This window comes from Lasioglossum baleicum, chromosome 4 (genome assembly GCF_051020765.1).
Source record: "Lasioglossum baleicum chromosome 4, iyLasBale1, whole genome shotgun sequence".
Lineage (NCBI taxonomy): Eukaryota > Metazoa > Arthropoda > Insecta > Hymenoptera > Halictidae > Lasioglossum > Lasioglossum baleicum.
In genome coordinates this window covers 15,054,467-15,078,904 of record NC_134932.1, presented here as the reverse complement: position 1 = coordinate 15,078,904, position 24,438 = coordinate 15,054,467, and the positions used below count along the sequence as shown (strand labels likewise).

General features: G+C 39.6%; 1 protein-coding gene across 5 annotated transcripts in view; it reads right to left on the bottom strand.

Moving 5' to 3' along the window:
• Positions 1-24,438, bottom strand: part of LOC143207947 (very long chain fatty acid elongase AAEL008004) — a 90,657-nt gene that overhangs the window by 45,561 nt on the left and 20,658 nt on the right. Inside the window, exon 1 of one of the 5 annotated variants that reach the window (XM_076421891.1) lies at positions 9,707-10,804. The exons of 1 other annotated variant lie outside the window; for it this stretch is intronic. The gene's annotated coding sequence lies outside the window, so the exon portion shown is untranslated. 3 more of the 5 variants (XM_076421896.1, XM_076421897.1, XM_076421893.1) reach the window with 3 other exon arrangements.

The window sequence follows — 24,438 nt, the reverse complement described above, 5'->3', positions numbered from 1 at the left end:
TAATGTTAAGTCACTCACTGCCAGTCGAACACTGCCTAAGCTTACAGAAAAAAGAAACTATTAATAGGTTGTAAAACGAGTCCCCGCGACTATGACTGGGAAAATGTGCACCGCGGTTTCCTTTTATAGTGGGATCGTAACGGTGATGGGTGGAAAAAGATAGTTGCCGACGATGAGCATTATGTAACTGATTAGCAAATATCTTCTACATTCCTTTTCGCAACGAGAAATAGTTTAAACAGTTTCAAAAACTTGGTTTACGCTGTCCAGTGTCGAAATAACACACTCCAACAAGTACGTAGTACTTCCGGGGCCCGCTCGACGATTTCTTCTATGTCGAAAAAAAATCATCGAATCGTTGGAAAAACTAAAACTTTCAACTTTCAGAATATTTTCCTGCTGCACCCCATAAAGGACATTCAAACTTTTCCTACGGGAAACGATTCCGCAGACTTCCCCAAACAGAATGGGCATTTTTAAAATACCATTATGAACATTTGAATATATTTAAATAATTTTACAAGATCATAAGAAATATTTTCGAAGTTGAGAATCGGGTTGTTTCTCGAAAATCTCACGAGATCGAAGGGTGGAGGATCCTCCCGACTGTCGGTTACCGTCGCAAAAATCGCTGATTGAGTTCTCGATCCGAGTAAAAAATCAACGCCCCATAAAACACTGTCGATCCCCGGGGAAAGTGCATAGCTGCATGGAGTGCATAGTACTGCATAGCTGTGAGTTGCTATAACGCGTTAATGGTACCGCGTGGCGAGCACCGAAGGGGGAAGGAAGGGGCAACGAGAGAATCCTCTTATGCAACGGTCGCATTAAAGTCCTTTCTTAACGTCGATCAACAGTCGCGGAACAAACGCGCGAAATTATTGCAAAAGGTTGTCGCCGCGAGAGACTTTCTTGCACGGTGACACAGAAAGATGTCGAATCGGCGCGGCGCTAACCTAATCGAATCTGGACTAGCAGAACAATCAGAGAACTTGGACTGTGTTTACGAGCGATCAATTTATGGCCGATTACAGTTGCACGGGAATTAAACGGCCTTTCGTTGCTCTAATTCTAATCGATGGACGCTCGTGAAAAGCGGAAAATTATGTCGGCACTGCCTCTGTAACAAATCGGACAGCCTGGGGCGTGTTACAGTGACGAGAAAAACGAGACTGTGATGCTCAAACCACTTTCATAATTGTGGGCACATTTAATGATTGAAAGTTGAATTTGAATTCAGATTTCAATATAATGGTTGAAAGATGTTTTTTATAATTCAGATTTCAATATAACGATTGAAAGTTTAATTTGAATTCAGATTTCAAAATACAGCGATTAAAAGTTTAATTTGAATTCAGATTTCAATTATAATGATTGAAAGTTTAATTTGAATTCAGATTTCAATATAATGATTGAAAGGTGAGTTTGAATTTTGATTCAAATGTGATCGACAGTTGAATTTGAATTTCGAATTAAATTGGGTTGCTGAGAGTCGAGTTTGAATAGAAAATATGTAAAAGATGTTACGCAGAAAATCATAATCAACAGATCATATTAAAATTCAGCGCGAGATGTGAATTTCCAAGAGACACTTATCGAATAGCCGCCAGAATTCGCAAAATTGCGACAAACTTCCTGGTTGCAAGTGTTTAAAATTCCGTAGACCTACCGGCCCATAAAATCTTGGTGTATCAATCATGTCGCACGCGGCTCGATAATACCTGGCGATATTAGCATTTAAATGAAATCATCGGGGAATTGTTGAAATCGCTCAGCTGTTCCGATGTTTCCTTTTTTCAATATCGAAGTTGCGTCTGGCATCGAAGGTCGTGCAACAAGTTATCGTTGACGAAAATAAGGGAGGAGCGTGCCCGGTGTATCGCGAGATAGCGCGTGCGAGTAGATAGCGCACGCAAGATAGCACTATATAAACAACGGAGAAACAGGGGAGTGGGGGAGCAACAATTCGTCTCTGCTGGATGGAATTAATTACTATCGTCTGAAGTAGACTATATGGCAAACACACAGACTATCATCCGACGCTTACTATCGCGGCGAAAGGGGTCAATAATGTCGTCGCCAACGCTCATCACCGTGCTCAATGGAGAGTTAATTGTTCAATGTAACGAGACGAATTAGAGGAAAGTGGGATTTTCTTCTTGGACACCATTCTTCGGACCGGTCGACCAACTTTTTATCATCGTTTCATGATACATAATATTTTTTACGGTCGAAACTCCGCTCGTCTAACGATCTCTTCACAGGCTTCGGGACAGTGCCAGTCTAAATGATTACAGTCGTTGTTGAGCAACATGATAAGTTACCTCAAGAATATTAACTAATTTCATGTTCGAATGTTACTTGAAAAACACTACGAACATTCGTGCGAGCCCAAATGAAAAGAGCCGAATAAATGGGAAAAGGAGGTCGAAATATTCAGCACAGGGCTTCATTAATCGAGACTTAGGTCCAGCGCGGAAGGCGAGGTTCCTCTTTCACCTCTATTGATCAAAAGTGCTCGAGCGTGTGTCGTTGTATCTCAAAAACCGAATCGAGAATCTTTGAACCACGAAACCAGGTCAACGAGCCCGAGGGAGCCCGAGCTTTCCGCCGCCATTTTCCAACGGAACTATCGACGCTCGGCGCGAGGCGGGAACTTTGAAAATGTCACGTGAAAGAAGGAGAGAATCGAGTGAGAGAGGGATGGAGAACGCGAGAAACTAGTTTCGATCTTTTGCCAGAAAATTTGTCGAGTGTCGCAACCTCCCTCTCACGTAATCGCCAAGCCGTGCGAACCTAATCCGCGTTTCTCGGCCGGAGGAATGAATTCTGCCGACGAATTTCGGCGATCTCGGTTCAACGACCACAATCCACCTTGTTTATTGCTAATATATTTCACGCGGTATCGACGGTACGCGGGTACACAGAGCTGTTCCAGCTTAGCTCCCGGCGATAGTGTCCTCGTTTGGCTATCGATCACGGTTTTAGAGACCTCCAAGACTTAGCCTTCAGCTGTTCGGTCGGGTGTTTTTTTTTTCTGTGTCGCTCTGCTGGGATGCAGGGTATTTTTTAGAATCCATCGGAACATCATGTGACAATATTTTCCTGCACGTGACACAAATAAAACTGTGCGCTGTTGTACTTAACGGTACAAACTATCAGATCTCCAGGTAGTATTTTGCTACGCCATAATGTATGTAGCAAATATGTACATAGCAAACAGGCGAATCAAAAATATTTTCGTACGATGACCTAGACCGTTCGACCAAACGAATTAGAAATTCAGCACAGCCTACACGAAACTGCTGAAAAAACTTCCGCCTGTTCCCGAAGGCTGTTTCGCAGCGGTCCGTGAGGTCTCGACGCGACGTTTGTTCGATTTGTTGCTCGTCTCATTCTATGCACGACATGCGCGGACACATGCATTATTAACGATACTATATGAATATGCGTGTGAGATTAGTCACGGCGTCGATTTAATTATGTTCGCGGACGATTCACAGCCGAGAAAAAAAGATAATCGCTGTGGTAATTGCTGCTGCAGAAGGAGAACCGCGGATTCCATTAATTTGTACTGATAATGATATCACCACTTTCGATTTATTAAAATTATATGTTGCACGGAAAAATATTTAATATTAATATTAATATCTCCTCCATTGTAGTGCTTTCTAACTTTTCAAGTATTTTTATTATTATTTTTTTATTATTAAAGTACGCATTTTTCGCGAGAGGATGTACCATCGGATTACCATTTCTTTCACTCTTCTCAACATTTTTTGTGCGATGTTCACACTAATTGCATTTCAAATAAAGTCGTAAGAAATCGTACAGTTAAACTTTTTGAGAAATTCTCGAGCATTGATCGAGACGCAAAAGTGACTTATTTACTTTCGTGATTGAGAACGTAAGTTTACTGCTGGATGAAATGGAAATTACATTAAAAAATGTACTATTGACGTTTGAATAGATTAGTTGAATGATTTATTCGTCTAGATTTGAAGATAATTTCTGGTGCTGATATATTGAGTGTTCGGAATGCAATATATTAAAATGAATTATTGTAATTTCATGGGATCGAGGTCATTGTGTCAGCAGAGTTAAACTGTATAACATAAAGTTTCGATCGAAAGATAAAATGAATTTGCATGAAACTGTGACGAGAATGTCCAAATCGAGTGAAATTGATTTACAGCCGTATAAAGATTGAAATAATTCAAGAGTACATATCATTTAAAAGAATTTTTTCTTTGGTATCAGTCTCTCGCGATTAATGCACATTTATGCCAGATTGCGTGATTAGATTCGCGAATAAATTGCAGTTCGATTTAAAGAAAAAGGGACGATTTGAATTGGAAATCGACTTCCGGTTGCGAGATAGAAAAATCGCTTCGACTAAAACGCTTAAAAAGAAACAAATTGTCACGACGCAAGCGAATCTTCGGAGGAAGGTGGAGGAACGTGTTTGCTCGGTGTCCCCGAGATTATTAAAACACTTCTTATGTCTGATGTGTGTCCCATAATTGCAACACGCAGGAATGATAATAATTGTCGAGACTGTCTCTATTAGTACAACAATTTGCATACGCTGAGCGGCTTTAAGTTAATCTACTGTAGTCCGTTTCTATTAATCCGGCAATAAAAGTCTGGCATTTTATTCGGTGCTGAGTATATGAATTATGGACAGGGGGGTAACGGCTTCCTGCGAATAAATTATGCAAGTCGACGTCATTTTTTCGTGTCGAACATCAACCTAACAACCGTTTATTGGACGAGTCGAGTGGCAGACACAGACACGCATCTCTCACGGAAGATAACAAGTAATAATCGCCGATAAGAGTCTTCGGATTTCGCGGCTGGTCACTTTCGTGATACTAACAGCGATATCAATGATTATTATTATCATTGTTGCGACTGTGACGTCTTCGGTCGGCTACCGTGTCAGTCGGGAATCACGGTGACATTATCTAACTACTAACACCGCTGTCAATGGTCCTCGAATCCGATTCCGGCGTACAGCAATCGTCAAAAACACTGAATTATCCGCGTTGGATAAATACACTTCAAGATTCATATACATGTTCAAACAGTTCGATTTGACTTGACTTAATCGAACGCGGCAATTCAAAGGAGAAATCAAATTCGAAACAACCTGCAGTTATTAAGTCGACATTATTATTCACTGTCGTACATCACTCTCGACAACACAAAGCTTGCATTTTAGCTGAATATAACGATGATAATGCGAATTAACCTTCATTAAAATTCCAACGAAGTCGAGCAGATATCATGGGCACCTCGTTCCGCGCCGAACAGCAAAATGTCCCGAAACGTGGATTCCAGTGAAATAAAAAAATAGTTAGACAGAAAAATCGAACAGGTATTTACGCTAGAAGTTTGAAAGAAGAAAGACCGGTAAATCCTCGGCTGTTCGGAGCTAATCTGCGTAGAACGTGGCAACTATAGCAGGCAATCTGATAAGCGAGCAAATATTTTTGAACGGTGATGTACACACGTTTTATTATCGAAACGGTTTCGCATACGAACGCTGAGTTTTTGCGGAACGAGTAATCACGAGATGACATATCTCTCGTCAACGAAGCGTCCAGGGAATTCGAAAACGTTTCGGGTATGCTAATCGGTTCGCGAGAGCCTTGACATTTCATGATCTCCTCGCGAAATCTTGTTTTGCGGAAGTCCGGGGCCCTATGGATCGTCTTTGGGCCCGCGCGAAGGACGCTGCGAGATCGAGGATCGAATTAACAATTAATCACCGAGAACCCTCTCGAGAAACCTCAATGAATGTCTATTATGGGTCATCGTTTTGGAAATTTATCGCCGAGACAGTTTTTACAATGTCTTGTTCGATTTTTCGGCAGACATTTTTATCGAGCTTTCATCAATTTTTCCGAGATCTTTGTCTTACGGTTTTGTTGGCTACTTTTTTTTTGGAATTTTTGGGGATCTTCGGAAGACTGCATTACGTTCCAGATTTTTATTCATCAATTTTTCGAGATCTTTGTCTTATGGTTTTGTTGGCTACTTCTTTTGGAATTTTTGGCGATCTTCGCAAGACTGCTTTACGTTCCAGATTTTTATTCATCAATTTTTCGAGATCTTTGTTTTACGGTTTTGTTGGGTAGATTTTTATTTAGGAATTTTTGGGGACCTTCGCAAGACTGCTTTACGTTCCAGATTTTTATTCATCAATTTTTCGAGATGTCTGTCTTATGGTTTTGTTGGCTACTTTTTTTGGAATTTTTGGGGATCTTCGCAAGACTGCTTTACGTTCCAGATTTTTATTCATCAATTTTTCGAGATCTTTGTTTTACGGTTTTGTTGGCTACTTTTTTTGGAATTTTTGGCGATCTTCGCAAGACTGCTTTACGTTCCAGATTTTTATTCATCAATTTTTCGAGATCTTTGTTTTACGGTTTTGTTGGCTAGATTTTTATTTAGGAATTTTTGGGGACCTTCGCAAGACTGCTTTACGTTCCAGATTTTTATTCATCTATTTTTCGAGATCTTTGTTTTACGGTTTTGTTGGCTACTTTTTTTGGAATTTTTGGGGATCTTCGCAAGACTGCATTACGTTCCAGATTTTTATTCATCAATTTTTCGAGATGTCTGTCTTATGGTTTTGTTGGCTAGATTTTTATTTAGGAATTGTTGGGGACCTTCGATAAACTGCTTTACGTTCCAGATTTTTATTCATCAATTTTTCGAGATCTTTGTTTTACGGTTTTGTTGGCTGGTTTTTCTTTGGAATTTTTGGGGACCTTCGCAAGACTGCTTTACGTTCCAGATTTTTATTCATCAATTTTTCGAAATGTCTGTCTTATGGTTTTGTTGGCTAGATTTTTATTTAGGAATTTTTGGGGATCTTCGATAGACTGCTTTACGTTCCAGATTTTTATTCATCAATTTTTCGAGATCTTTGTCTTACGGTTTTGTTGGCTAGATTTTTATTTCGAAATTTTTGGGGGCCTTTCTCAGATTGTTTCATCGACCATACTTTCATTAAAGAATTTTTGTAGACATGTTTGCAGACTGTCATTTTTATTTAGACCTTTTAAAGAGCATCATTCCAGGTTTTCATTTTTTAAATCCGAATTCCAAGAAAATTCGCTAGAGTGGCATAAGCTGATGATTTGTACAAATCGTTCGACTCGAAAGAAGCAGGAAGTTTGTCCAGCAAATGAAACAAGTAAACCTACTCAGCTATTGTTATCAGAGATACGTGAATTGAAACAGACAAATATAATCTAGTAATTAGCGACGCCTATGAGAAGATGATCGTTCGAGCTGAAGCTACGACTAGTTTCCGCAGAAGTTCGTTAAAAATTCATCGTCAAGATAGACACGATCGGAAATAAAGTACAAAAGCAGCTTGATAAAAAATAAAAAACAGTCTGGACAAACTTAGCACCTCGGATATCAATAGCTTCCAATATCCAAAATGAATTCTCGCGGATGTTCATTTCTGCGAATTCCCATACCAACCTGACCGACCCAAAAAACTTGGCCCGGCGAGTTCATCATTCGACAGATCATTCAGCAGCGCGACACAGTTCTAGAAAACGAGCAGAATCCACATTAACAGAGGGTTCATATACTATTCCCGTACTCCATCGGGAGGCCCGAGAGTCGTTCATTTCGAAAAAAGGAAGAAAAAAGAAAGAGAGAAGAAGCACGATGCAAATCGACTTGGCCGAAAATAGTCGGGTTCCCGAAACGGTCAGCGTTCCTTGTACGGAACCCAGCCGTGCCTACACATTGTTTTCCCGATGCTGCGTGAATATAAAACAACGAGCAACAACGAACGAGCATATAGTGTGTCTCGTCGCGAACCGTTTCCCTGAATGAAGGAATAAAAAAGAAAAAAAAGGATTGGTAGGTAGAAACGGGTGCTTGTAGATTTACGAATCGAATCGAAAGGTTGGAGAACGAGTGTAAACCGGAAACTGTGTCGACGACAGAGAAGAAGACGAGAAAACACGGCAGCCGTACGAGCTGGAACGTGAACTGAACCTAAATTGGCTGATCGAGGGTCTCGGCTGATTCACAGAGGGGGCCTGCCGTTAAAGCTACCGAAAAATCGACTTTTACTCGAGTTTGGGTCACCTGGACGGCTCTTTCGTTCGGCGGACAATTGTCAATTTTATACATTTGTTTATTGCATCTATGCAGTTAGCGAGTCTCGGTTGGCTGAATGAACTTAGAGAACATGGGCACTTGGAAAACAAGCTGATTCACAGAGGGGCTTTTACTCGAGTTTGGGTCACCAGGACGGCTCTTTCCTTCGGTAGATAATTGTAAATTTTATTCATTTGTTTATTCTATGATTAGTGCCTCTATGCAGTTAGCGAGTCTCGGTTGGCTGAATGAACTTGGAGGACATGGGCACTTGGAAATCTAACTGATTCACAGAGGGGTTCTTACTCGAGTTTGGGTCACCAGGACGGCTCTTTCCGTTGGTAGATAATAGTCAATTTTATTCATTTGTTTATTCTATGATTAGTGCATCTATGCAGTTAGCGAATCTCGGTTGGCTGAACGAACTTAGAGGACATGGCCACTTGGAAAACAAGCTGATTCACAGAGGGGCTTTTACTCGAGTTTGGGTCACCAGGACGGCTCTTTCCTTCGGTAGATAATTGTCAATGTTATTCATTTGTTTATCCTGTCATTAGCTGGATCCGATACACCCGGGGCAACGTTTAAGTTACGCTCTATATGACTTTGAAAAACGATTATTTCTCACGAAGTGTGCTTACATTGTACATTGTGCATCTTGTCATTAGTTCATTTATGCAGTTCGCGGATCTCCGTTGGCTGAATGAACTTAGAGGACATGGGCACTTGGGTAACAGCAGAGTTAATTACAGTGCTAGACTAGGTTCTGATTAATCGACCGATACACTGAGAAATTGATTTATGGACCACTCCAAGTACTTACGTGTACAACTAGCACGAAACCTACCGAACCTTAAAAGTAAGTGTTACATGTTCCCTTATAAAAATGACAAGATTGATTTTATTCCTACTTTGTGTGGCTTCTATACAATAATGTCTTATGAAATGAAGTATCTAATTGAACATATAAAAATTCTCTATAGATACAAATAATGAAGGTTAAAGAACCCAGCAGAACTTTCAAAACAGATACAACTGGAAGATCACTTTGCTCTAGCGTCTATTTTTCCATTTTTTAATCATTTCATGGGAATTTATTGAATATATTTTTTGAATCCAGTATATATTATAATAAAAATCGCACAAAATATAAATAAATTTAATCTTGTTATTCTTATAATACTACACACATCAGTGACTTTTGATGGTCGATAGGTTTAGTGTTAAAGAACCCAGCCGAACTTTCAAAACAAAAGCAACTGGAAGATCACCTTGACCGAGCGTATACAAAAAGAAGTACACGAGCAAACAGCCCTAAAACCGAAACTGGGAAAATCAATGAGGGCGGTCGTCTCTCCGGTTTCATTGAGTTCGAGAGTCTCCATGGAGAAAGAGATCGAACTAGATAGAGGGGGAGAGAGATAGAGATACACGCGAGAGTAGTCGAGGCGTGCACACGGTTCTCGTTTCCGCGTGACGGTCGTCTGGTTACGTCAGTAGTGGAAACAAAGTCTGCGGTGTTTCTAATCGGGAGTCTGCGGTCGACGAACAAGCTACTTTCTTCACTTACCGAAGAGCGTACGCCGTCCAGGAGCAGTCCGGAGATCTCTCCCACGTAATCGGCTCCGAAATCGTACACACACTCCTGTCTCCCGTCGATCTAGCAATCACTGACGATCCAGACGCTCTTTGCGATCTCTTTAGGATCTCTGCTCTTCTTCCGGGAATCTCGAAATCCCTCAACCAAAATTCCTCGAGAAACTCTTCGAGAGTGTAAGACGAGTTGACGATGGCACGACGGCGGTTGCCGGTTCGGATCTATCGATCGCCGGATGAATCTAACCGGCTTCCGAAACTTGGTTGTCGATGTCACTCAATCGGGAAAGAATGTTGAAGAGAGAATTTAGAATAACGATCGATGGACGTTGATCAACGATCTTCCTGTTGATAGATGTCAGATTGTGGCGGTGTTGATGTCAGTGTTTATAGCCACGATGCACCGATCTTAATGCGTTGATTGCGATTCCGTTAAATCGTGTTATCGAACGAACACGCTACCGCCGTGCCGAGTCGCGGACTGACAGCGCTTTGCCCGGCGGATTGCTTTTAACCGAGCCGCCATATTGGTACCGCATCCCTCCTACCTTGCGGAACACACCACGATCCTTCGTGATCGTAGCGGACGTCGGCAAGGGACCATGCGCGCGCGAACGAGCGCACGAGTAAACACCTCGTGCACACACCTATACCCGATTTCGATTCTGCACCGGTGGAAAGCCGGAGAAAAAAAAGCACGGATCGGTTCTCGCGTTGTCAACGTGCACCGATTTCGATGTTGCTCGCCAGTGCTCGGACCTACCTTTTCTGACGCTGTTAGTGGTCGAGACTACGTCACTCTTCCGAGTTGGTGGACGAGGGAAATTCAAGAGTCTCCAGAGCGTCTCTTAAATTTATGATAAATTTAATAGTCATTTTTCTGTGGGTTAGTCAATGTCATATTGTTGTTGGAGATCCGAGCTACGTTTTTCTGACGGTGTTAGTGGTCGAGACTACGTCACTCTTCCGAGTTGGTGGACGAGGGAAATTCAAGAGTCTCCAGAGCGTCTCTTAAATTTATGATAAATTTAATAGTCATTTTTCTGTGGGTTAGTGAATGTCATATTGTTGTTGGAGATCCGAGCTACGTTTTTCTAGCGGTGTTAGTGGTCGAGACTACGTCACTCTTCCGAGTTGGTGGACGAGGGAAATTCAAGAGTCTCCAGAGCGTCTCTTACATTTATGAAAAATTTAATAGTCATTTTTCTGTGGGTTATCCAAGGTCATATTGTTGTTGGAGATCCGAGCTACGTTTTTCTGACGGTGTTGGTGGTCGAGACTACGTCACTCTTCCGAGTTGGTGGACGAGGGAAATTCAAGAGTCTCCAGAGCGTCCCTTAAATTTATGATAAATTTAATAGTCATTTTTCTGTGGGTTAGTCAATGTCATATTGTTGTTGGAGATCCGAGCTACGTTTTTCTGACGGTGTTGGTGGTCGAGACTACGTCACTCTTCCGAGTTGGTGGACGAGGGAAATTCAAGAGTCTCCAGAGCGTCCCTTAAATTTATGATAAATTTAATAGTCATTTTTCTGTGGGTTAGTCAATGTCATATTGTTGTTGGAGATCCGAGCTACGTTTTTCTGGCGGTGTTAGTGGTCGAGACTACGTCACTCTTCCGAGTTGATGGACGAGGGAAATTCAAGAGTCTCCAGAGAGTCCCTTAAATTTATGAAAAATTTAATAGAGAGTCATTTTTCTGTGGGTTGAGGTCACATTGTTTGTGGAGCTCCGGGCGAGGTTTTTCTGGCAGTGTCAGTGGTCGAAAAATTGAATAGTAATTTGTCTGTGGGTTAGTCAATGTCATATTGTCATCGTAGCTCCGAGCTATGTTTTCGTGGCGGTGTTAGTGGTCTAATGTTCCGAGTTGGTGGACGAGGGAAATTCAAGAGTCCCCAGAGCGTCTCTTACATTTATGAAAAATTTAATAGTCATTTCTCTGTGGGTTATCCAAGGTCATATTGTTGTTGGAGATCCGAGCTACGTTTTTCTGACGGTGTTGGTGGTCGAGACTACGTCACACTTCCGAGTTGGTGGACGAGGGAAATTCAAGTCTCCAGAGCGTCTCTTAAATTTATGATAAATTTAATAGTCATTTTTCTGTGGGTTAGTCAATGTCATATTGTTGTTGAAGATCCGAGCTACGTTTTTCTGACGGTGTTAGTGGTCGAAACTACGTCACTCTTCCGAGTTGGTGGACGAGGGAAATTCAAGTCTCCAGAGAGTCCCTTAAATTTATGAAAAATTTAATAGAGAGTCAATTTTCTGTGGGTTGAGGTCACATTGTTTGTGGAGCTCCGAGCGAGGTTTTTCTGGCAGTGTCAGTGGTCGAAAAATTGAATAGTAATTTGTCTGTGGGTTAGTCAATGTCATATTGTCATCGTAGCTCCGAGCTATGTTTTCGTGGCGGTGTTAGTGGTCTAATGTTCCGAGTTGGTGGACGAGGGAAATTCGGGAGTCTCGAGGTCGCCTCTTAAATTTATGAAAAATTTAATTGTAATTTTTTAGCGAGGTGTTTCTGGTGTTGTAACTGTTGAAAACCGTTTCATTCAGTTACGTTTTCGTGTTGGATAACATTGAGGGATTTTAGGAGGTGCCCAAGGTTCCCTTTCAAGTTTATAACAACTTGAATATATGTATTATCTATGGAATCGCGCGATGGATACTTCCGCACGGTGGACACGTGCGAAATAGTTCTGGGGAGGTGCTTTGTCATGTTCTTGATGGACGCAAATATTGTTTTAGAAACATTTTCCTGATGACGCAAATGTTAAAGATTGATTTACATTTGTGAAGTATTATAACGACGGAAATTATAGTAGCTTTTTAGCTGGACGCCTAAGGGTTGTTAATAATAATACATATTTATGTGTCGGAAAACTACGAACTCCAATTATTGCCTGAACCCTGCACTATGTAGCGTGCACCGGGACATAAGCAAAACCTGAATTTCTATAGCGTTAAAATGATAGTTTTCCTTGTGCAACATCCGCTATCTTTCTCCGTAATCAGCTTGCGCTACGTAAACTGTTTAAAATCGTCAAAAATGACCGTACGACGATAAAATGTGGCTCCTTTTTTTTTAAACCTTAGACTTTCTTTTTAAATGTTACAAATCCAGTCGCCCGTGAAAACGTTGAAAAATTTTTTTCGGGAGTGTGAATCACGGATCTCTCTTGAAACTTGTCCAGCATTTTTTTGGTCGTTCTGCGGAAAAAAAAATGGAAAACGGAAATCAACGAAACTTTTTATCAATAAAGTAAATCTTCCAAAGTTAAATATTGATTAAACGAACTGATCTCGATAGTTTCAACAAACATCTCGGAAGGTGCACTAATTGTAGGCTTACCGATTTGTCTACATGAGTTTTTTCTACTTAGAATGGCTATTTACTGCGCTATAAATATCTTGGGTGCACTCTCGGTCGCGAGACACTTTACCAACTTTACCTCTACTCGAGCGACGTTTCATCCCGTTTTTACAATTCAACATTTTTTTTGTTGCACTGCTACGTGGCATTTTTTCGTTCCTTTTTACCCACCGCACCACAAATAGGAGATACTAATTTATATTATTGTGATTTTGTTTTTACGCTCATCTGGTGTGTACCATACTGACAAATGACTGCACTCCGCCGATCAGTGAAACGATACGCGTGAACAAAGTGTACGAGTGACACTCGGTGGCTTTTTACCACGTTTTTATTAGCTCGCTTTCTTGTTTCTTCAGTTTTTTTTCAACGTTCATACGTCCGTCTAGAAGCATAATTCTAATCAATTCCATCCCATTTGACTCCATTATTAACGATAAAAGAACATTGACAACGAAAAACGCTAATTCCGCTTGGCCCCATTTGCTAATTGCCTTGGCGTTCTTTTCGAAGCATTCTAACACGTGTAAATAGTTCACTATGCATGCACTAAGTCGTTTTATTGATTTCCCTTGACAAGAAATACTCTGTCAAACGTACGTCAATTTAATTAGTCGTATATTTCACATTAACGAAAAAGATCAGATTCGAACTTGTACCATTTTTTTAAACAGGAAAAGGAATCTTCGGAAAAAAACACTTAGTGGGTGTGAAAGTAGAAACATTTCCCTTTAAAATGAGCGTAGGTAGACGGCCGCGCGATCTTTTCCCCACAACGTTACAGTAGTTCAAAGACTGGCCATTTTCAAATCAGAAAAACCTCTTAATTTTTTAATGGGGTTGCCATACGTTCATAAAAAATGTTCTCGAGTTTTCCTGAAAAAGTGCAGCTGCGGAATGTGAAAGTAGAAACATTGCCCTTTAAAATGAGACAGGTAGACCACCGTACGATTTTTTCCCACAAAGTTACGGTAGTTTGAAGACTCACAATTTCCAAATCAGAAAAATCTCTTGATTTTTTAATGGGGTTGCCATACGTTCATAAGAAAAGTCCTCGAGGTTTTTTGAAAAAGTGCAATTGGGGGATGTGAAAGTAGAAACATCGCCCTTTAAAATGAGCCTAGGAAGACCGCCGTACGATTTTTTCCCACAAAGTTACGGTAGTTCGAAAGCTCACAATTTTCAAATCAGAGAAATCTCTTGATTTTTTAATGGGGTTGCCATACGTTCATAAAAAATGTCCTCGAGGTTTTTTGAAAAAGTGCAATTGGGGGATGTGAAAGTAGAAACATTACCCTTTAAAATGAGCCTAGGAAGACCGCCGTACGATTTTTTCCCACGAAGTTACCGTAGTTCGAAGACACACAATTTTCAAATCAGAAAAATCTCTTGATTTTTTAATGGGGTTGCCATACGTTCATAAAAAATGTCCTCGAGGTTTTTTTGAAAAGGTACAGTTGCGGAATGTGAAAGTAGAAACATTGCCCTTCAAAATGAGCCGAGGTACGAGTGTTTTGGGTTGCTATTATTACCATCAATGACAGCAACACAAAGGACAAGCACAAGGTCACCAAACTACAATGACGGTCCACGACCCAAGGTCCCATTCGCCACGGAAAATTTCATTTCCTCGAGGTATCCAGATACATACCGCCGAGGGCATTCATATTAAACGGAAGATCATTGATCCCCTAGTCTGACCTCGTCAAGGTGAGACGGGATGTTGCCATAACCGCGGTTGGAACCGCACGTGAACCTAGAAACGTGTAACATGTGTCCTCCTGTTCCGCTCTATTACGCAATCATCCTTAATTACAATGGGACAACGGTATTTTATCGAAAGTCACGGTTCAAAGTGCAATCTCGAAGGTTCCTAACAGTTTTTGGCAAATTCGTACTATCGCTTCCTCAATATATCCGGGATATTCACGGACGGGATGATGAAAGCAAACACTAACGACTAGACTGCGGATCTATACGCAAAATATAAAAATTGTCTAGCAGAATTGCAACAAACTGGAGCGGAATAGAAATTCATTTTATTTCTTAATACTAAATCTACCAAGCAGTGAAAGTGCCTGGAAAATATTGTCTCGTAAAAATATAACGAGATTCTCTGTAATTTTCAATATAATAAATAATTGGACAAGGAAATTTATTTCATTATCCTGCATAAATCAATTTTCATATAATTTCAATACATAGTTGGAAAATAAAAAACCAATCATTTGACCGTGATAGGTTTAATATTCATGTATCGCACCCCCGCAAGAAAAGGGACACAAGTCAAAAAATGGCATTTTCAGGTTATATTATTGAAAAATGTGTATATGTTTTATAGTATTCTTTAAGTTGACTTGTCTCAAATGTTGCATTTTTGAGTCGTGTCACTTTTCCTGCGGGGGTGCGATATGTCTAGTAGATTGAAAATAATATAAAAGTATTTTTAAACCCTTCCAATATTGTTACCGTTTGAAATTACGAGACAACTTTAAACGACTCTGTAAACCGCAAAAATTTTTTTTAAGACTTCCTCCAAAACAGTCTTGCAGAGGCAAATCCCCCCCCCCTTCATAACCACGTTAAAAAAATTAACGTACGATTTTTATTTCTGTGACAGACAAAAAGTCTCTCGACCATTGAACGTTGTTTTTAAACGCGGACAGGTAACAACGAAGCTTAACTGTAATCTTGTTATGAAAAAAGTCCTCTCGACATTTGAATACGCAGACATTGATCGAGGCGGACGGCATGCCGCGGCAGCGTGAAAAAAAATATTGATGTTTTGAAAACGGTGCAATCGTTGCGTCCGCGAACCGTGTTCATAATCGACGACCGTGAGCGCGGTCTACCCACGCATTCATCGATCGATCTTGCGAGGAAAACACTTGTTGCATGTTGGACCAATCGCGCGTCGCCATTGTGATCAGGATATCGTTGTTTCCCCCACGGCGCACAGTATAAGTATGAAAAATGGAAGAAAACTCGGAGCAATGTTACGCTGCATAATGTGCATCGACTTTGCATGTTCGTGTACCTTGATAATAGTTTATGTAAAAAGTCCGCTAGGATTTTGATGACTTGGTGTCACCTTCGAGAATACGTAACAAAAACAACAACAGGTTTCCGCTGAAAATTTCGATTGTAATCTCTACAAAGCTTCTCACGGTTACCGCAATGTCGAGCAAACTTTGTGCTCTGGAACTTCCGCTTGAAACATTTTTTAGGGGTGGGCGGGTACCCGAAATTTTTTCGGGGTATAACGGTGTCCCAGTTGAAGGTGGCCACCTAAATATCTCCTTTATTTTTAATGGCACAAAAAATATTTATGAGATAATTTAAATGGTATCGAAGGAGGAATATCATAGAAGAACAATTTCTTTTGTCCGGTTATTTTTTCATAGTTTTTTCAAGGTCATCGTTATTTTTTTTTTATCGGGAAAATTTATTTTTTTTATTCCATCTTATAGCGGCTGAAAAAATACATTTGAATGTGCTTAAGTCATTAACGAGATGGAATAAAAGAAAATAAGTTTTCCCGATAAAAAATAACGATGACCTTGAAAAAACTATGAAAAAATAACCGGACAGAAAAAATTTTTCTATGATATTCCTGCTTCGATACCATTTAAAATATGCCATAAATATTTTTTTTCTGCCATTAAAAATAAAAGAGATATTTAGGTGGCCTCCTTCAGCTGAGACACCCTGTATAGTTCGGGACCCGAAAATTAGAGACTCAAACCCCGGAAACCTAAAAAGTATTTCAGGCGAAAGTTCCAGGGAATAGAGTTCGCTCGACATTGCCTTTGAATTAACCTTGAGAACAGAGTTGGGCATTAATCGATTAAAATTTTAATCATGATTGATTGATTAATGTGTACGATTAAAAAAAGAAATCATCGAAAAATCGACGATTGATTCAATCGATTGATGAAGTTAATCGTCAATCGTTGATTAAAAGAAGAAATCATCGAGAAATCAACGATTGATTCAATTGATTGATGCAGTTAATCGTCAATCGTTGATTAAGAAAAGAAATCATCGAAAAAAAACATAAAAGCACGTAAACAGAGTTTGTATTATGTATATAGACCAAATGACATACACCTAAACTCAGTTTACATTTTTTTCAGTATTCATACAGTTTTGATTCCGTGTTTCATTTCGAAATTTCAGCAGTTAATCATTAATCAATTATCCGATTGACGATTAAAATTGAAAGGAATGTAATCGTTAATCACAATTAACGACTGAAGTAGAAATTTAATCGTTAACCGTAATTAACGATTAATAAGTGTTTAATCGTTAACCACAATTTTAACGATTAATAAGTATTTAATCGTTAACCGTAATTTTAACGATTAGTAAGTGTTTAATCGTTAACCACAATTAACGATTAATAAGTATTTAATCGTTAACCGCAATTTTTTAACGACTAAACTAGGAGATTAATTGTTAATTACGATTAACGATTGAAGTAGAAAAGTCGTCAATCGTTGATTAAATTTTTGCCCAACTCTGCTTGAGAAGCAGTGTAGTGATTACAATTGAAATTTTCAGGGGAAACCTATTGGTTGTTTTTGTTATGTATTGTCGAAGGTGACGCCAAGTCTTCAAAACACTAGCAGACTTTTTGCATAAACTATTACCGAGATTTCGACTTCGGGTACCGGAAAACATAACATTATTAACGTTTCTAACATTTCTTCGTCAGAAACTTTTGCGCAGGATCGCCTGCAAAACAAAATTGTAGAGGAAACGAGCTTCTAACACATCGCGAGTCTCTTCGTACGAACACCGTGTGCTATAAAAAAAGGTAGCTGGTTAATTGCAACACCACCTATATAATAAAGCCAAACAGCTCCGAAAAAATCAACCTGTGACGTCATACACAAGAGGCCTAGCATCAGCACCACCTGGTGGTGTTCAGCTTCGTGCTGTCACTTTTGATTCGTTATACATACATATACATATTTTACGGCTATTCGCGTATTACGTGTGGTTGGAACGACATTTCGTGATATTTATAGTCGTTTCAATCGTAAATAGTTATTATTAGCTAAAAATGGTTAATAAGTGTTGTGTACCTAAGTTTAGTGGAAAATTATCTGCCGATGATAAGTCAAAATTACATGTTTTTAAATTTCCGCGCGACGAAAAGGTTAAGCAGAAATGGGTAAACGCTATCCATCGGGAAGATTTCTGTGTCTCAGAGCATTCCGTAATTTGTCATCGACACTTTGCGGAATCGGACATTGAATATACTACAACGGCAGTGGACTGGAAGACTGGAAAAATAATAACAGCTCCTCTGGGCAAGCCTCGAGTAAAGAGTGGTGCAGTACCCTGCATCTTTCCAGAGTTTGCCCCGTATTTAAGCAAACGAAGAAATCACAGGGAATCTCCATCTGAGAAGAAGACCAGACGAGAAGCTGTAGCCATCCAAAATGCATTGGTTGAAAGTGAAAAAACTGCTGCAGAACACACAAAACGTTTTTTCTTCAAAACTTTTGAAGAACTATGCCAAGCAGCCAAATTGGTGAGTATTAATGAAAATTGGATTCTTATGATAAAAAAAGAACATGTTGTTTATCTTTATTTAAATGTAGAAAAAAATCAACATGATATAATGTACATTTTGATCGACTCTAACTTAAAATTATCTATTTTTGTATACACAATTATACGAATTAATGTATTATATGTTTCAACAGTTTATTCATTTTTACTTTTGTCACGTTACAGATGAGATTCATGCAGACTAGTTGGAATGTCAAGCTGTGTCGGTGTTTGCAAGAATAAAAAATATTACAATTAATATGTTAAACAATAATGTCATTCAAACTGTACTCTGTAATATTATATGTATAATGTAAATTACGTTCAGCTGTATAGACCCCATTTAGGGGTCCGGGTAAGCTTAAATAAAAAAAATGTCTATTTGTGTTATTTTTTGTGTATTGATTGAAAAATATGCAGCTGATGGTTTAAGAATATTAAAAAATATTATTCTAAATGATTATTGTCAATATTATTCTAAACAATTACTACAATGTTACTAATAATAATACAGCTGCAAATTTTTAAAATAAATCTGTTAAAAGGAGAAATAGGAAATTAACTACTGTAAGCGAAAAATTCTATGAAAACGTGGAAAGGTTCTGTTGAAACTTCATATTCTATTTTATGTTAAAATGTTATGTTAAAATTTATCTTAAAAAGACCTCCCTGCCTGTGTTAACATTGTTTCGTATAGTAGAGATATAGGTTTATAGTTTCTTGTGTACTTCTTGCGTGATATTTATATGTAATATATATATCATAATTTTATTAAAAAGCAGATGATTTGTATTATTTTTTGTAATAGTTAGAAAGGATTGAGTATTTTATTTTTTTATGTTATTATAAACTAAATAAATGTAATTATTGCTTATAATTATGTATATTATTCGAGTGAATTTTACTATTCCGAGTAAATCGTGAACGTCGCGCCTCTTAGCGATGACGTCACAGCGAAGCTGTTTGGATGGTATTGTTAATTGCCGATCGTTTTATAGCGAGTGACATGCGTCGATCATCGAACACCGCGATAAAAAGTGACTGATGGTGGCGGTACCAGTCCTCCCGGGGAAAAACGCTTGGAAAAATTTGAATGCGTTACGTGCCCACCGCGGAAAAATAATGTCGATCGTTTTCTTACATAAGCGAGGACGGTAATCCGTTCTCATCATCGTAAATGTAACGTTTGCGGATCAATTCATGCCAATACCCTTTGCACTCGAAGCTTTTTTACATCGAAATACAACACATTTCCTTCGATCTGGAATATATTTATATTCGCAATATTATCATTTGTTCATGCAACACTTGAATCCTGTAAAGACACGATTTCTATTCCACTAGAAATGTTTTTTCGTTCAAATAAATTGCTGAATTTCGAAGTAAGATAACACGAAAAATTCTCGTTATAAATCATCAAAATTTCGCAGACTCATACGGTCTCGTTTCTTCTTCGAGTCCCATTTTCTCAAACCAGCTGCTACGATATTCTGGAATGTTTAGAGGTCGGTCGTAATTCATTTATAATCCATTCGCACTGATTTTCCATTCGTCTTTACGCAACATATCCGCGTGAATAATGTAAGAAAAGAAAATCGATGAGAGTTGCAGCGTCAGAACTCCGACGGAAGCATAAATTATCTCTGCGTTATGACACCGAAGAAATGAACGTGGGAGAGCGAGGAGGTCGTCTTTCTTGGAATTCAAAAACGTTTACGGACCGTCCGATCGACGGTCAAGAGGCGATCAAGAGATTTTTTTTCGAGAGAGATGTATAGTACGAGGAGCGACTCATATTCGCGAAGATTACCTTGCCTCGAGCAATAACCTACAGGAAGAACGATTCGGACTTCTGCCCGACTTCCGAGGTGATCGATGGGATTTTTGTTCCGGAAAGACAGTGGGCGTGAATAATTTTTTCGGTTGACGCAAGAAGTCGTTCTTTCTGGTCATGGCGTTAGTACAAGACAGTCGATTTTTTATGATTTCGTGTTTTGGTTAGTTTTAGATTTTATTTTGATTGGCCACGCCCGCTTACTTCAGTGGCCCCGCCCACATTTCTCATTGGGTTAGTCTTACTGTTTCTCATTATTTATAATAGCTCCTCCCACAATTGTCAGCAGCCTCTCTGAATGATTTTCATTAAGATTCTTCTACAATTTTGGCTGGGCTATTTTCAGTATTTTTCATGCGAGTTCTTCCAGTGTTCTGATTAGACCACGCCTACAATTTTCTTTCAGCTCCTCCTATCAATTCCTTGACAAAAACGTGATTCGAACGTCCACGCAAAATCGAATAAAAATTAATGGAAACGAAACGCGCCTGACCCACATCACAACTTAATTAATGCTAATCCTTTCACCGCATTTCGCGATTCAAGAAAGACCAAACAAACCGAACCACATAATTTCCCTCATCGTCAACGATCGTCCGGGATTTATTTATTAAGCTTATAATTCTATCGGTTCCAAACTATAACCGTAACCGGGAGGACATCGTTTATGGCCGAACATTATATGTATACATTACAATAGGCGTGTTACGAAAGTGTTCCTATATCAACCTGATTATACTCATTTCTCGATTTCGCGCGGTGCTTTTTGCGCACCTCGTTAAATGGCGCCTTTGTTTACGCGGTCTCATTTTGCGTGCATTCGCGAAACATTTCCGATGTTTACGAAAAATTATTACAAAACGTGTGAGGGCGCAAAAAATCAAATAGACAAAACATCCTTTTGAAACGTGCACTTTGACATTAGCAAGCTTGGGATCTATCGAATCGGTATATCGCGGTTCCCAGCGTATGTATCACCGTTCACCTAATTTATACGCGAACTTTTCATAGTGATTTACCGGTCGATTTTTCCTACCAAAAATCCACTCGCTCCGCGTTTCGACACTGGCCGGTTCACCCGATTCGATACCGATACCGATACCAACACCTCGCATATGTTGTACACAAGCCGGCTTGCGAAATCGGTTGTTACCGCAAGCAGCACCCGGCCACCAGCTAAACGCGCCTGCAAATTAACGCGATCAATTTCGTGGTCTACCGCCGCGAAAAATTCGATCAGCGGAATTTATCCAACGATCGAGAAGCGGTGTGTCCTAGGTCGAGGAAAGGAGATTGGAACGAAGAAATTAGTCTATTGAATAGATCTCCACGAATGCACTCGTACTAATCCTACATTAAAAACTTAGTTATATTTACGGGTCCCGCCAATCTCTACTGCTCTTTTTATATATTTACTTACAACAAGAGTTTGAAAGCAGTCCGGCATTTAGGTAGGCTACTCTCGATACCGCCTAAAAATTAACGCGATCGATTTGGTGATCTGCCACCGCGGAAAATCCGATCAATGGAATTTATCCAACGATCGAGGAAAGGAGATTGGAACAAAGAAATTAATCTATTGAATAGATCTCCACGAATGCACTCGTACTAATCCTACATTAAAAACTTAGTTTTTTTACGGGTCCCGCACATTTTCTACTGTTCTTTTTACCACGCTTATATTAACTTGCCGTGTTGTTGTATGCGTCAAATCTTGTAATCGAATTTTAAACCCCTTCCCGATGTGCTAGAGACTTGAAACTTTAAACATAGCTCAGAACTGGGTGACAATGCAATATTAAAAAACAAATTTTAAAAAAAAACCATGCGTTTAGGAGATATAAACTATTAAAAATTTAACCATTACACCTCCCCGCGCGACGCTCGGTAGCGCTTACCTACTCCACTACGTGTTCCCACTCCGACTCATCCCCACTCCACTGGCCAACTTCGCATCGTAGGCGTAGGACCTCAGTTTACTTACTGAGTTGCTTAGGATTAGGTCGGGGCGGAGGGCGACAAGGAACGGCGATTCTGCTCGGTAAGCGGCTGTAAGCGGCTCCCGGGCGTCACTACAAACCAATATGGCGGCGCCCTTACCTGTCAAAAACACTGCAATAGCTCCTGAACGATTGATCCTACAGAATGGAAACTTCGATTTGCAGCAAGTGAAAAAGAAGTGAATCTATTGAATAGATCTCCACGAATTCAAACCTCTAATAGATTAAAAAATTTAGAATTATTTTGCGACGGGTCCCGTAAATCTACTGTTAAGTTTATATATTTACCATTGTGTATAACTTGACTGCATTCTGCAATAGAACAAGAGTTTGAAAGCGGTCCGGCATTTAGGCTACTTTCGATACCGCCTGCAAATTAACGCGATCGATTTGGTGATCTGCCGCCGCGGAAAATCCGATCAATGGAATTTATCCGACGATCGAGAAGCGGTGTCTCCTAGGTCGAGGAAAGGAGATTGGAACAAATTGATGAATCTATTGAATAGATCTCCACAAATGTACTCCTAATAATCGTAAAGTTAAAAATTTGGAATTATTTTGACGGGTCCCGTAAATCTACTGCTAATTTTATATATTTACCATTGTATGTAACTTCGCGATCTGGTTTTTTGAAAATCGCCGAGAACCGAGTATGCAAGCAGTCCAGCATTTAGGCTACTCTCGATATCGCTGAAAAATGTCCGATGCGGTTTTGACCGATCGCCAAATCCAGCGTGTCTACACGACACTTTCGCAACCCGCGAAACGCTTTCGGCCGGTGACGTAATTTCTCGTTCGCCGGTCGCGTCACGTTCGATGCAAACGCAGCTTTCAGCGCTATTATATTTGCGCGGTCGAGCATCCTCTGTGGAACGTTCTTCTTCTTCTCTTTTTACTTCATTGTCACACCGTCCAGGCTGTAGAACCAACGTTTCGCACAAACGTTTGGACAATCGTGGATAAATCACTCGAACCGGTGACATTACAATTTTTCGACAAACGTTCAAGACGAACGTGTCTTAATTGAGAGACCGAGTGGAAATCTGCAATTTTAAACGCGATCCCATCAAACAGATCGTGCCGAGCTTCCGTGGACAAACGAGGTGAGTCACTACGTCAATATGTGGTCACTATTACCGGTACAAACGAGGCTGAAGCCTCATCATCGTCGCACCGAAAAAAAATTTAATTTTTTCAATTGGAACCTCATCGAGTTGTTGCATATGAAATTTCTAATTTTAGAATGCAAATTTTATGAAGTAACAAATGTAAAGAAGCAGTTTAAGTAAACAATTTAAGCTTTGCAGTGTCGGACGCGTTAAACAAATTGCTTAGACCTTACAACAATCTCCGAGATGCTCTGCGATTGTTTGTTAATGATTAGATTGCGGATCTTTATGCAACATAAAAATTGTGTCCATCAAGTACAAGAAACAGGAGTCAAATAAACAATTTTCCTTAAAACCTTTTGACTCTCCCAAATTTCATCTACTCATTTCTGTCATGAATGCATAAAATCCGCAGTGTATTAATGATGAACGTGCGTGTCAGCAATGAATTGAGCAAGCAAAGGCGAATTATTTGTTGCACTTAACACTAGACCTACCGAGCCTTAAAAGTAACTGACACATGCAGAGTTGGGCAAAAATTTTATTCAAATAGAAATTTTGAATAAAATGTGTTTAAAACCCACTTCATTCGAAATTTTTATTTGAATAAAATTTTTGCCCAACTCTGGGTACATGTTCCCTTATAAAAATGACAAGATTGATTTTATTTATCGTAGATTTTGTGCAGCTCCTATTGTAATATGTGCTCCACTAAAGACATCTATACAATTATTTCTTAGGAAATTATTTTTATTATATCAATAATCGTAAAATCAAAAATCTGGAACCGGTCATTCTGACCGGTGATGGTAGGTTTAGTTTTAAGCGGGA